Source organism: Ambystoma mexicanum, chromosome 1p, assembly GCF_040938575.1.
Source record: "Ambystoma mexicanum isolate Mex_15411 chromosome 1p, UKY_AmexF1_1, whole genome shotgun sequence".
Lineage (NCBI taxonomy): Eukaryota > Metazoa > Chordata > Amphibia > Caudata > Ambystomatidae > Ambystoma > Ambystoma mexicanum.
The window spans coordinates 1,332,973,310-1,332,988,597 of NC_090921.1; the positions used below are offsets into that span (position 1 = coordinate 1,332,973,310).

General features: G+C 46.5%; 1 long non-coding RNA gene across 2 annotated transcripts in view; it reads left to right on the plus strand.

Annotated features, from left to right (window-relative positions):
- The first annotated feature begins 3,148 nt into the window (after positions 1–3,148).
- LOC138453748 (uncharacterized) overlaps positions 3,149–15,288 on the plus strand; it is a 160,930-nt gene continuing 148,790 nt past the window's right edge. Inside the window, exon 1 of one of the 2 annotated variants that reach the window (XR_011260515.1) lies at positions 3,149–3,224. This is a non-coding gene — a long non-coding RNA (uncharacterized lncRNA). Of the gene's footprint in view, positions 3,243–15,288 lie in introns of both variants that reach the window. The other variant, XR_011260514.1, reaches the window with a different exon arrangement.

The following is a 15,288-nucleotide window of genomic DNA, read 5'->3' on the forward strand; positions in this document are numbered from 1 at the left end:
TGAATTCCTATTTCGCCCCAAACTGTAGCATTGATTACGAGAGACATATTTTCCATACTACTACACAGGACAAGGGCGAAATGTTGGATTGGTTCATCATGGAATTGAGAGAGATATGATAGGTTATTGATAACGTGCTTAATACTCAGAGGTTTCTAAGCACGCACCCGGGAGTCGAACCTTTGTTGCTCCGTGTTGTCTTGCTTCCAAGGTGAGCACGTTGCCCCTGAGCTATCCTCCCGAGACTGAGAGAGAGAGAGTGAAAACTGTGATTTCGATAACTATTCCACCGCTTAGGCCCTCTGGTCCCAAATGATTTCCGGGTGCAAATCCCCTGACTTTCGCAAGAAGCTACTCCAGAAGAAGAGATTTCTAGAGGAGATTCTCATGTTGGCCAGAGCTGACATGGTCATTGACAGACAGGCTGAATCCATGGGGAAGGTCACCATCTCCCACGCAACCTCTGCCACTGTCTGCCAGATACAAGCGTCAGACAGAACACGCAGGAAGGACACGCAAAATGCTACCGGTGTGGCTACGACTTCCCTCATGAAGGGACGTGTCGGCCATGGGATATCGGTGTGATGTCTGTGGAGAAGATAATCATTTCAGCTCCATGTGCAAAGCATTCAAACATGGTTTGTAAAAATCAGAGAGAAGATACGGAGGAAAAACACCTGAGAGCCAGGAGCTCCCTCGAAAGGCGCTGCACGTCACCTCGAAGCCCGAAGTGCCCCCCTGGACAATGCTATGAAAGGCGCAGATCCACCACGCCAGAAGAATAGAAGCAAAGGACCACAAGGCACAACGTGCGCTACATCGAAGCATCGCCAAGATGTCAGTCCGGATCTCAATCATCCTCCAGCAGCAACAGAAATAGAGGTTATGTACATGCCAGTGGAAATAGTACAGTGACAAAATTCAGCCCAACATTACCTTTACAAATAAACGGCAGCACCCAGGAATTTCTCATTGACACAGATGCTACCGTGGATATCATGAGTGAATCAACCAATGCCACATTGAAACGTCCCGTCAAGCTCAAACCCTCAGACATCGACATTTACACATATGGCTCACATAAACCCCCAGATTCCCCAGAGAGAAACTCTCAAAGTAATAGAGAAAATATTGCAAACAAAAACTCTGGAGACTCCAATATCATTGATAATGCAACTAGCAGAAATAGCTTTAACCAAAAATTATTTCTTGAATGAAGACTGCTATTATGAACAGATAGCCGGAACAGCAATGCGTGTGATCTTTGCACCTACTTTGGCTAATCTATATGTTGCAGATTTTGAGGAGCAACATATATACCCTGCTACCAATCCCTACATCAAAAACATCTTGAGCTATCGACGCTACATCGACGACATACTATTATTGTTTGATGGGGACAGAATCACTCTGGATGGATTCATCGAATGGATTAATTCTCTCAATCCATTCTTAAAATTTACACATGAGGCCAGAAAAACGGAAGCAACCTTCCTTGATCTGAAAATTATCAGGTCAGGACAGACTTTTGAAACTACAGTATTTCAGAAACCCACGGATAGAAACTCTCTCCTTGATTATACGAGTTTCCATCAAAGATCGTTAAAAGAAAATCTACCCTTCGGGCAGTTTCTCCGTTTTAGGAGGAACTGCACCTCAAGAATGGAATATGATATACAAGCAACAAGATTGATGAACTACTTAAAGGAAAGAAATTATCCCAACAGGATAATAAAGCAAGCGAAAAAGAGGGCAAGGAACATACCGCGGGAAATAACTTTCAACCAACACGGCAAAAAAAAGGAGAGATGAGAACTTGATCACAGCAGTGTTTAGTCACTCGCCAGTTATCAACCGCCTAAAGAAAGAAATCCGAAAAGCGTGGCATCTATTAAATATCGAAGGCAATCACTTACCGGCCCCCTTATTTGGAATAAGAAGGAGAAAAAATCTAAGGGACTCTTTGATACACACATATAAAGATGTGACAAATCCAAATGAGACAACTACACTATGGAATACACCAAGACCGCAGGGACACACCCCTTGCGGCAATTGCGTAGTCTGTAAATTTACCCAAAGAACCACATCTGTAGACATAGGCTGGCAATACCCCTGGGAACAGAGGAGCTTCATGAATTGTAACACCACCAACGTGGTATATATGATACAATGTCCTTGTAACAAAAAATATATCGGGATGACAACGAGAGCGATAAAAACACGGATCGGGGAACATAGGTCCAATATTAGAAGTAAAAAAAGAACTGCCCCTTTGGTGGAACATTACATCAACAAAAACCACACAGAGAATGATCTTAGGTGGACAATATTGGAGAAAGTGAGAATATCCAAAAGAGGGGGAAATATCCCAGCTCTTCTACTGAGAAGAGAACAACAATGGATCTTTAGACTACGTAGTCACATATCTGGACTCAACGAAGAGGTTTGCTGGCAATCCCTGCCGGTCCAGTAAAATAGCGCCAGAATAATGTAGAAAGTTCGGTCCGAACGCCTAAGAAGCAGTCTAATATAGAGATTCTATAACCTAGAATACATCTGGGAGTCCACGTGCTCTAGAATTGGATACAAAGAATAATAGATTGCTGAATAGCGTCGCCTTAAGCCCAACATTCCATGCGGTTTGAGACATATATGCAGAATGCCTCCACCTTGACTACACATACTTATATAAAATGAACTATGTAGATATGGGACTTCATCTCCTACTATTCCACTTGGTACGGGCTGAGGATAATCTAAATCTAAATCAAAAACTCGAATGGATAAAAAAAACACGCGCATATGCTTTTGAAAGACCAACATAGTTCACGATATACAACAACTCAAGGTGGGAATGGTTCCACCTTGATTATACATACTTGTACATATATAAAAAAGAACAGTGTACATAGGTGACTCCAACTCCCACAATCCTGCGTGGCACGGGCTGAGGATAAATCAAAACCAAAAAAACCCTAATGGATAAAAGAAACATGCGCACCAACAATGATGCTTGCTGGACATTTAAAAGGCTCGTTGTTGTTTGTGTTTTGCTGTTTGGAAACAAATTTCAAAAGAGTGCACGAAGTAACAAAAACAATCACGTGATGACTACAACGCGAGCGTCACGTGAGCACCGTGGCGTTACATTTATAGGCAGCCTCGGAAGATGGCGCCTGTAGCAACTATCGGAAGGAAGACGGATCGGACAGATACTGAAAGTGAGCGCGAGATGTGAGGTGCGGCCGTCTATACATAAATGAGCGTTCCGCACCCTGCGATGTATACACATTTTACAAAACAGATAGGGACATTGTGTATACACGGTATAGTTGCTGTTCCAGAAAACAATTCCCACATCTTGTTAATGCAGGGAGCCGCTTCTAAAATAAATGAAGGTGGGTAGAGGAACAAAAGATATGAACTGGCACATCGCCACCTGGGATGTTCCATTCAGGGAAATGCTTGATGCAAATTTGTGCCTGAACCATTCATTTATTCTGAAATGGTGAAGCACGCCATTCAGCGTGATCCGTGCCTGAACCATTCAGTTTTCCTGAAATGGTTTAGCACGGAGTTGGACAGCACTATAAGAAAATAACGGGCACACTGCGATCAGGGATGTCCAGTTAAAGAAATGCTGGATGCCTCCTAATGCTTGAAATATTGATTTATTGAAAATGGTGCGAATAATAGACTAAACACGCTGAACCCTGTTAGCAACATACGAAGATGAGCAGAATCTAGTGCAGTATAGATCTCAGTGGTTAAATTAGGGCAATACTGTTAATAATGGTGTAGTTTCTCGAAAAACAACGGATTAACTGCATTGTTTAATCCACAGGAACTAACTCCAGGGAAACATGAACACAAAACATGGAACCAGATTCTGTCCCTCTATTTAAAGAAATGATGCAGAACAAACAGGTGAAAAATCTGTCAATGTGGCCTGAGATGTCCTTTATGTAATTAAGTACAAGCACTGGATACTAGTATCCACTACTCATTGAATTATTAATTTATAGACTCCTGCAAGAGAGATCTCCGACTGAATCTTCTTAAGTATCTCTAAGGAAAACAAAAAAGAGTAGACGGCTCCGCAAAAACACAGGTAATTCAGAATATTTCTGGATTCCATAGAGACTGTCCATCTCAGAAGTACATGAAAGACTGATGCCTGTTCCACTTTGTCTTTCTTGTTTTTACCTTTTAGGTCTCAGGGATTGCACCCATAAGCCCTCTGGATACCTGAAAATATCCTCATAATCTGTAAAGATTTGAAGATCACATATAGAATACCCAAACTAGAAGTATTCGTCCTGAAGAAAGCGGCCATTAAAGGATCCCACTGAAAACGGTTGACTATTTCAAGTGGTACTGGCCTGATAAACCAGACCCCGATACCCCACATATATATATATATATATATATATATATATATATATATATAAAGGGGCTCGTGATAAGAAAAAACTATCATTGCTACTTACCTCTATCCCCCACTTGGCAAAGGGAGAACTAGCTAACTTTTAACCATATTCTTTGGTTTTTTAATTATTTGCTTTTTTGTTATAAGACACACAATACGGAGGCGGCAATAATAAAAGTAAACATACCGACCCCCAAGTAGTATGCACTCACTTTTAAAAGATTAGGAAAGTAGTGAGAGAGGAAAGGGCCAGGACCTCTATATACCATTTGTATATGGCATACCAGCAAAAACTAGGGCTGGCACCAACTCTACAAAAGGTTCAGAAACACAGGGCTAACAAGATTATCGCTAGGGATCTAGCCATAGGAATAATTTGTTAACAATCATCCTTCTGTTATTTGTGTGATAATATCACATAAACCACTACCATGTGAAGGAATGTTTGAGTGCACCTGTTCCTACAAGGACAAGGTTGAAACAGTAAGAACATACATCATAAAAAGTTACGTGCCAGGAGGCAGCTTATTGAGTTTCAAGCCGCCGATCAAGATGGACCTGCTACATATCATGTATCGGATTATGTTGGCCCAAAAGACATGGTAGTGCAAATGGTCCCATTGCTTTTTCAAGGTCTGGGGAAGCCAGGGCTGGCTCAGCCATAATGGGCGAGGGCGCATCGACTCACCGCGTCTTGGCCCCCTCTCACCCATTATGGAGGAGCCAGTCCAGTAAAATATGAGCACTCCCTCGGCTGTTTTTCCCAGCTGAAGAAGTGCTCTTAACTGTGAAAGGGAAACTTTTTTTCCTTTCACTGTTAAATTTCCCCAGCTGTGCAAGCTCAATGAGCCATGCAAGGCTGGGGGCATTTTCTTCTCCAGCCTTGCTTGGCTCATTGGAAATCCTGGCTGGGGAACTGCATGTCTGTATGTTCAAGGGGGCGCTCCTACACCTCCTCGCACATACAGACAGAGCATGCCGGAGTGGGCCGTATGCAGACCCACATTCCAACCCCTTGCACGCATATGCAGGAACCAGGAAACTTCCTGTTTGTGCTTGCAGGGGGCTGGAGCACTGGAACCTCCGGACCTGCAGCAGAAGGTAAGTTTGTTTATGTTCATCTTTTTTAATTTCAATTATGTGTATGGATGTGTGCATGCTTGTGGTGTTAGGTGAATGTATGATGATGGATGCTGGTGTGAAGGAGAGAGTGCTTTCTGTGCATGGTTGATAAAGCAAGCATGATAAGTGTTATTATGGAGCAAGACTGGCATTTTGTATGCAACCAGTCTAGCCATTTCTTACAGAGGCATGACATTTTGTATTGGACATCTTTGATAAAGCAAGTAGGATGAGTGGTATTATTCTTGCTGCTCATGACATTTTGTATTGGGCATCTTTGGTAAAACAAGCATAAGTGTTATTATGTAGCTAGAATGACATTCCAATGCAGCCACTCTAGTCATTTCTTATTGTGGCATTACATTTTGTATTGGACATCTTTGGTAAAGCAAGCATGATAAGTGTTATTATGTAGCTCGACTGGCATTTAAGTACAGCCAGTTTGGACATGTGTTCATACTTTAGCATGCAATTTTAATGGTAAAGCCAACTGGAGTATGTTCTTATGTGGCGATACTGCCATACATTGGCAGAACAAACATGGACTTGTTTTCTTATAATATTATTACTGGCATTATGTACAAAGCAAACATGAGTATGTTCTTATAGGGAAACAATAGGGTATAACGTTGCAGTCAGCAAGGAAATTTATGAGCACAGTCAGTGTGAAAATGTTTTATACTGGCACATATTGTGGGAAAAGGCATCATGAAAATGTGTTGTGCTCCTGTGCACTGTTGGTGACTTACATCTATTGGATATTTTTCATGAGTTACCCTACAAACCCCAATTGCAAACGGTTTGGCTTTTACCCAATTTAAAATAAAGGTGTGCTGTAAAATGAACAATTTTTACCCATTATTTAAAAGAAATTCTCGGTGGAGAACCACCCCGAACCCCTCTTGAGTTCTGTGGGCTCCCTCGCTACGCTTAGTCGCTTGGCCATATCAGGGACACATATTTACACCCCTCCAGTTAAAAGATTCACCAGATGCCACTGGGGGAAACTAAAAGCGAAACAGATCAAAGTACACATTGACAAACACATAAAGCCAACAGCTCAACACTATAGTGGGATTACCCTACACTTTCAGGTACAGGTTGAACAGGAACTACAATCCCTTCTTGCCCAGGACATCTTAGAGCATGTGAGAGGTCCAACGCTGTAGTTCTCCCCCCATAGTACCTGTGCCCAAGAGAGAACACAGCGACTAAATACACTCATGGACATGAGAATGCCAAGTCAAGCGATAGGAAGAGAAAGGCACCTCACACCTCGGATGACTGATATGATGCACCTGCTGCATGGTGCTTCGGTATTCTCTAAATTAGACTTAAACAAAGGATATCATCAGCTGGAGTTACACCCAGACAGCGGATACATCACCACATTTACGATGCGCGTTGGGCTGTTCGGGTACGGTTAAGCTCCAAAGTGTCCTCTGCTACTGATATTTTTCAGTGCCTAAACTACATTGATGACATTTTGATATTTGAGGCCATGCAAGAAGCTCACGATGACACCCTACCAAAGGTTTGCATGGCACTTCAACGTGCAAATTTGACTCTCAACCTCAACAAATGTGAATTTAGCAAGTCCACTCGGAAATTCTTTAGATACATTTTCTTGTGTGATGGTTTGCAATCTAACCCAGCAAAAGTGCAGGCACTGATTGACACACCCACACCATCCTCTGTCTCAGCTGTCAGGTGCTTTCTAGGGATGGCCATCTATTGTACGAAGTACATCAATGACTTTGCTTCTGTCAGCATGCCTTTGCATCTGCTCACAGAGAAGGGTCAAGAGTTCTTCTGGTCCCATGAATGTGAAGATGCATCCCAGGAGATAAAATCTCGAATCTTGTCGGCTGCATGCATGTCGTACTATGACCCAGAGTTGGAGATAGAGGAAACAGTGGATGCAAGCCCTGTAGGCCTAGGGGCCATACTGGCGCAGTGCAAAAATTGATGCATTTTACCAAAGCGCATTGTCTCCTTCGCCAGCAGGAACGAGTCAAGTACTGAGCATGCCTACTCACAGCCAGAGAAAGAAAGTTTGGCTGTGATGTGGGCCCGTGAACATTACCATCTGTTCCTATACGGAAAGGAATTCACCATCGTAACCTATCATCAAGCTCTCATCACTGTCTGTTGCAAGCCCAACGCCAAGATGCCTCCTAGAATTGCTTCGTGGGGCCTCCGTCTATAAGAGTACTCTTTTGGCATTGTCCACAAACCTGGCAAGGAGAACAACCCTGCTGATTTCCTCTCCAGAGTTCTGCTCCCCGACAGCCAAAGAGGCGCAAACCTCCAAGGCAGACAAGTATGTCAACTTCCTGGTAAACAGGGTGCTTCCAACAGCATTGACGATTCAAGAAATGTTCCAGGAAATGGAGAGGGAGAAACTGCTGTTGCTGGTGAAGGAAAAGAATATCGCAGAACGATGGTGCATCACAGTGCGGGGAGAGGCCGTGCTTAATAGCAACCAGCAGAAAAGGATGCACACTTTCATGCTCATGAGGGATGTGATGTCAGAGTTGGTGCAGGGGTTAAGTCTCGAGAAGAACAGGATAGTCATTCCCTTCTCTTTACAAGACAGCATTGTTGAACTTGCACATTTGGGCCACAGGGGAATTTTGTCCACCAAGCGGCAATTGAGGACCAAGATGTGGTTTCCCGTCATGGATTCCAAGATACAGACAGCCCTGGAACACTACCTGATATGGAAGGCTGTGGTGCCTCGCACATTCCCTCAACATTTATAGATGACTCCCATGCCATTGAATGTCTAAGACGAGGTGGCAGTTGTCTTGTTTGGGCCTCTGGCTAATGGGAAATATGTATTGGGGGCCATTGATTTGAAATATGTGCAAGGAACTTGGGGTTGGTGACCCTGAGTTACCTGGGGGCAACCAGACGTGGACTCCCTACTCACTGTGCTCAGAGAGGCACAGCTTCACCTCACTGATGAGGCCCAACAAGGCTGAAACACGTGTATGGGGTTGCTGTCGGTACTCTTCTTCAGAGAGGAATTGCCATAGCATTTCAGTGCTGGACTGATATGCAAATGGATATTTCCCATCTGTGAAAGGTACAGTGAGCAAAAAGCGTGTGCTGCAAATTCTCATCTCAGAACCGGTTATCATGCCATGTTCATTCTGGAGAGGAGCGCCTGCTACCTTTTTTTTAAAGATGTCATAATACCCTGAAGTTCATCTAGTATTGTCCATGAGTGCGCATGCCATCATCCCGCACTCGACAAGGCCTTTGTGGATCATGGTTTTCCCTCAGAGGTAAAGATGGAAAATGGTCCCCCCTTTTGTGGCCAGGAATTCGCCATGTTTGCAGAGCACTTAGGTTTCCTATACAGGAAAAGTGCACCTCTATGGCCCCAGGCAAATATATGGCCAACATTAACCATACACTACAAGGCTGTACCACACTAATAGGTCCTTTATGCAAGCCATCTGTGCCCTACTGAGGGATTATCGGAACACCCCACACAGCACCATAGGGGTCTGTCCCTCAGAACTCATGTTCAACCGCCAGATCGGCACACCCTGCCTCACATGCCAGGCATGGCATCAGAAGATGATAGGACAAGACATGCTTGTGAGTTGCACAGCGCAGGCAAACAGAAGATGAAAAACTATGCTGACAAGAGAAGGAGAGCACAAGAGCAGGACATCCACATAAGAGACACCCTGCTGGTGCATCAGAGACAGACCCAGAAGGACATGCCTGCATTTCAACCTAAGCCACTGCAAGTGATGGACATCAAAGGATCAATGATCTCAGCTGAGAATGATGCTCTCTCCATCACCCAGAACTCTTAATTTTTCCAAAAGGTTGGTCAATCTTTCACTAAGGAGACATAATCAGAAGACGAATTCAGTGACGACGATCTGTCGAATGGCTGTTCCAACTGCATGGACGCTGATGGGACACTGTTGACGACAGTGACTATGGAGCAGCCGAGCCACGCTGTAGTCAAAGTCCATCCAAGAGGGTTGTACGTTGACCCATGAGCTGGATTGAAGAAATGGAATGAGCAACTGTATGTTATGGTTTATGTGGGGGTAGATGTAATATTCTAGTGTTCCAGGGATCTGCGCCCCTCTTTGTGTTCATTATCCTGCCTGGCAGGAAACACGTCATGTGTGTTTGCTGCAGCCAGTACAGTGCAGTGAATAAAGAAACAAGTTGATGCACCCTGATATGCGTGCAGTGTTGTAGTGTCATTGGGCCTCTTGACGAGTATGGCGGTAAGGCAACAATGGCGCCGGTATCTCTACCGGCACCGTTGCTACCATACCGCCATACTAGGAGTTCTGCTTGCGGATGCCCTTGCAGCCACCATGACTGACCTGGTGGCCGTACCGGCACCCGCGAGCAGGACTTGATGGTAGCAACCATTGCTACCATCCTTCCCATTCCTATTGAGCCCTATGGGGGCTCAAATGGGAATGGGGATCTACTGGGTACGGCACCCACGAATGGGCAATTACCGGGTCCGGCTGGGCCAGAATAGCCCGGTAATTGCCCATTCGCAGGTGCGAGTTTGGAGGTAGCCATGCTGGTAAAACCGGCAAGGCTACCTCCAACGTCTTAATGAGGCCCATTGTCTTCATGGCAGGATCGTAAGCCCATGAGCGGGTCCCTGATGAAACTGCTGATATGACATGCTCCACATGCCATTTCATTACTTTTTAAACCCTAAGCAATGCAAAATCTGCCTCAAAATTTGCAATTTGGAGAAACCTCCTAAGCCCTTAGAAGGGTTGGGATGGGTTGGCTTGCACAGTGTAAAATGGGGCCACTTTGAAAAACATGACCTGGGCCACTTTTGGTTCCGGAGGTAAGCGTTCTCCGAATGGAAGGGTGACGGGGTTGGGTGGGTGGTGGCAGCAGGAGCGGGGCGGCCCTCCTCCTTCTTACCCATGCCGCACACAAAGGTGGCATAACAGCACCAGTTCTTCAGTGTGTGGTATATCCTGAATGGGCCCAGTCACATGGACGAGGGAAACCCGAGTCACGTGACGTGGGCGGGTGAATAAAATTAGCCCGTGACTACGTCAGTCGGCAGCTGGAAGCCATGCAAGCTGGTCATTGTCTTTTATTGTGCGTGTTGTATGTTTGGTGTCCGGGTATCATCAACTGCGACTTGCAAAAGAATCAAGGTACATAACGACGTTCTCGTCCGACCTAGGCCTGCGGGTATACAAACGACTCCACAGCGGAGGAACCACGAATATAAGTGACGGCATACTCGTGCATGGCACCTCCGCGAGAGAACACGATGAGCGACTGGCAGCAGTGCTACAATGCCTAGAGGAGGCCAGGCTCACCCTGAATGTTGAAAAATGTGAGTTCAACAAGGAAGAAATCAGCTTCTTCGGATATGTCATCAACTTTAACGGAGTGTCACCAGACCCAGCCAAAGTGAGTGACATCAAGAGCGCCAGAGCCCCAGCATCAGCCACAGAGGTGAGAAGCTTCATGGGCATGGCAACCTACTGCACCAGATTCATACCGGACCTCGCTACCATTGCAGCGCCCCTAAGGAAACTAACAAAGAAGGACACACAGTGGGAATGGACAGCACAGCACCAGCAAGCTTTCCAGCAAATAAAGGACTCGCTGTCCAGCATCACAAGAATGGCATTCTTCAACATAGAATGGAAAACAGAGCTCCTGGTGGACACCAGCCCAGTAGGGCTAGGTGCAGTCCTGACACAAGTAGACAAGGACGGTAGCATACATCCAATCGCATTCACCAGCCAAGCGCTAACGAAAACAGAGCAGAACTATGCGCACATCGAGAAGGAGGCATTAGCCATCCTGTGGGGCTGCCGCCACTTGAGAGTATACCTCCTGGGCCAACCAGCCAAGGTGTTCACCATCCACAAGCCGCTAACCCCCATATTCAAGGGGTCAAGCCACATCCCCCGGCAAGGCTAGAGAAGTGGATGCTGCAATTGCAACCATTTGACATAGATGTAGAATACAGGGCCGGGCCCGACAATCCTGCAGACTACCTCTCCTGCCACCCGTGCCCTGCCACGAAGAGCGAGGAACAACATGCAGCAGAAACTAAAGTGCATGTATGCCATGTGGTTGCATGTGCACGGCCACGAGCACTCATGCTACAAGAGATAGCAGACGAAACCAGGGCAGATGCATGCCTGATGAGAACCATCCAAGCAGTCTAAACAGCAGAATGGAAGAACCACCTGGCGGCAATGGCCCAGCGGACACCAACTGTCCAGGAAAAACTACAAGCTCTGTTTGGGATTTGCCACAAACTCACACTGTCGGGGGAAGGCGTGCTGCCAAAGGACACAGTATCATTGTTGGAAGGAAGAGCATTGAAGCTAGCACATGGAGGCCACCAGGGCATTGTTAAGACTCATTCTGACCTAAAATCCAGAATGTGGATGTCCCAAATGCACCAACGTGTGATAGAGCTAATCCAATCATGCATAGCATGCCACTCGGCAAGAAGGCTGGCCCCACATGAACCCACCATCAGCGCTCTGTGAAGTCACACCAGGTGGGAGGCAGTAAGCATGGATTTGTGCACCGTTGCTGGAGAGGGGTAGCTCCTAGTCCTAGTTGATGAATTCAGCCGCTACCCAGAGGTAGAACATGTGACATCTACAAGCGCGGAGGCTGTGATCACTGCACTCAAAATATATTTGCAGTGCACGGAATACCCACCAAGCTGTAGAACGACAATGGCCTATCGTTCATGAGTGAAGACCTAAAACAATTCCTCCAAGACCTGACCATTAAACACAAGAAGATCACCCCATACTGGCCGCAGGGCAATGTCGACGCGGAACGGTTCATGGGATCTCTGAACAAGGTCATATGGATTGCCAAAGCCTATCACCAACCGTGGCTCCCAGTGGTGTACCGATTCCGGCAAACCCATCGGCAAACACCCCATCTGTCGACAGGAGTGAGCCCAGCAGCTCTCATGTTCGGAGTGCCAATTCAAACAGAACTTCCCATACACCTGAGCTGGTTGAGCCCTGATCCTGAAATTCCCCTAATCGAAGAAAGTCGAGTAAGGAGGAATGATCAAGAAAGCCAAGCACACCATGCCCGCCACAGGTAACTTCAACCAGGAGACACAGTGCTGGTAAAGAACAGAGCACCCCAATAGAAAATGACAATGAACTATGAGTCACACCCGTGGATAGTACAAGACACAAACCGCAGTATGATAACCGCAACACAAGGAACTGATGTAGTGGCACGGAACGTGTCTCATTTCCGGAAAGTCCCAGAAACAATGTGGAGGGAACAACTGGAACACCAACCAAGTAGCGCAAGCTTTCCATCATGATAGGAGACACCAGAGCAGGCTGAAGATGAGTCCCCACCTCACATAGCAAATGAACTGTTCCTCCAGCAAGATACAACACCACCAAGCCCCCACAGAGTGACAGAGCCTGAAAGAGCCCACCCGCAATACCAGCTGAGGGAGAGACCGAGATCATCATCCCAGATCCACGGGTACGTGCTACAGGGGGTGTACCGCCGGAGCAGCGAAGCAGAAGGACAGCCATAAGAGACTATCTGTTACCTGAAAGTTATACGTAAGAGATGATCTGTTACTCGAGAGTTATAGTGTTTATATGCAGGCCTACGCATAAATGTGTGCCTTGTTCCAGGTCCGGGCACACTTGTTATAACAGAACACAGTGGTTGGTCTCATAGGGGCAGAAGCAGGGTGTGTGGCCGAAAGGGGCGGGCCAAGTTTTGTGGGCTTGGCGGGGGTGGGGAGGGGACCTGCAGAGCATCGATCTGCCATTTAAGGGGTTCCCAAGGAGGGTGTGAGCAGTGACTGCCTCATCCTCCTCCTTGAGAGTCCAGCTGCTGGTCCCCCTCCCCACGGCACACGCCGTGGACAAAGCAAAACCCTTTTTTTTTAACTGCTTCTTGGCCGTTTGAATCCAGCTTCCTGCTGTCACCTAGCCGTATCCCTCATTGTTGCTGGTGGCATAACCCCAGTATCGGAAGCATCAAGGAAGGTAACATTAGAGGAGGGGGTGTTCCCAGCCTTGGGAGCAGTGTGGGCATTGCCAGAGGGCCTGTTGGGTTGTGGTGGTGGTGTGGTGGGCTGCTGGTTGGGGGGGTGATGGTGGCTGTCTTGAGCATGTGGAGTAGGCGGCTGTGGGAACCGGTGCATGGCAGTCACAAAGGAAGTTGTGGAGCACAGAGTCACTTGTGAGCTTAGCGAAACAGGCCGGATTGAGCTGGTCAGGGGTGTATCTGGCAGTAGGGGGCTGTTATCGGGCTACCTACTAAACAGCAGTGGGGCCAGGCCTTAACACAGTAGTGCTGGGAATTGTGGTCAGGTATACGAGTGCTGTACATTCATAGGATTTCAGCAATTGATACTGCACAGTTTGGAGCCATCTTTGTGATGGTCCAGGTGAAGAGTTTTGAGGCATTCATGTCACAACTTCAGGGAGGGGCAGGCAGTGTCTCTAAGGAGTTGCAGGTGCAGACCAGCGCAAAGGCTACATCCACGAAGGAAGGAGATAGAACCCGTAGAAAGAATTTGCCTCCCATGGCAGCATTCCCACCATAAAAAAGAGGAAGGCAGTACCTAAGAAGGTGCGGCCCTCGGCTGTGTCTCCAGTGGCCATGGATGAGCCATGTTGAGGCCAAGGGGCACGATACAAATGGAGGGCCCAGTAGTGGGGCATCAGAGCAACCAGAGGGCCAGGGGGCTAAAATAGCGGCATAGCCGATGACCAGCATAGAGAAGGTGACCAACACAACAAACCAGGTGGGGATGACAGGATCAGGGCTGATGGGCACAGGTGGGGCAACCAGGCTGGAATGCATGGGCTGGATGGGCACAGTGGCACACGGTTTCTGGCCCACCTCGCCCTGGACTATGTGGGATGAAATAGCTCCGGATGTCATGAGTAAACGGCCAGAGTCACTTATGAGGGGAAAGGCCTGACTTGAACTAATGTGGAAATGAGGCCCTACACTTTCAAAGCAGAAACAAGTGAATTTGGGCCTCAGAACCTGGAGAGGCATAGACATGTCAATTGCCCGGCATAAGGAAAAGACACGAGACAAGATTGGCCAAATTATGGAAAAGCTGAAGTAACATCCTCAGATATTACAGTCCACAGAAACCTAAATGGGATGTCAGCATTGTTACCTACAGTTGCAGTGAAGCACACTGCATCCTTGCAGGAACATTAAAGAAAATGCGGAAATCTGTTTTTCCTGTAAATTAAAGACATGCTCATGAAAATGTGTGCAATATTTGTAAAATATGAACTTGGGTTCCGTCCATCATGAGCCCATCACAGAGGAAACAACAATGCACAGAAGCTACAAGGGGGTGTTGAATTTCAGCAGCATGAAGACTTTTTCACGGCTGAAAGTTCACAAAGTGACATTTCAATTGTGCCTTTAAAATGACACTGAGCATCTAGATGTACAACTAAAGTCTCTAAATATATAATTATGTTGCCCTTCTGTAGCCACTGCGTGCAGGGAACTACTTTGCAAGGGTTTTACATGTTACAATTGTGTGCATTTCCAAGAGTTTATTTGAAAGTAAAATGTTTTTAGTGGGGCAGGCCTAATCTTGGTTTCGTTTCTCTCTGCTTGTGTCTTCAAATGTGAAACTAGATTCCAAAGCCTGTTGTCATGGAGATAAAGGCATAGTTCCCTTCAAGCATGAGTGCTTGCTC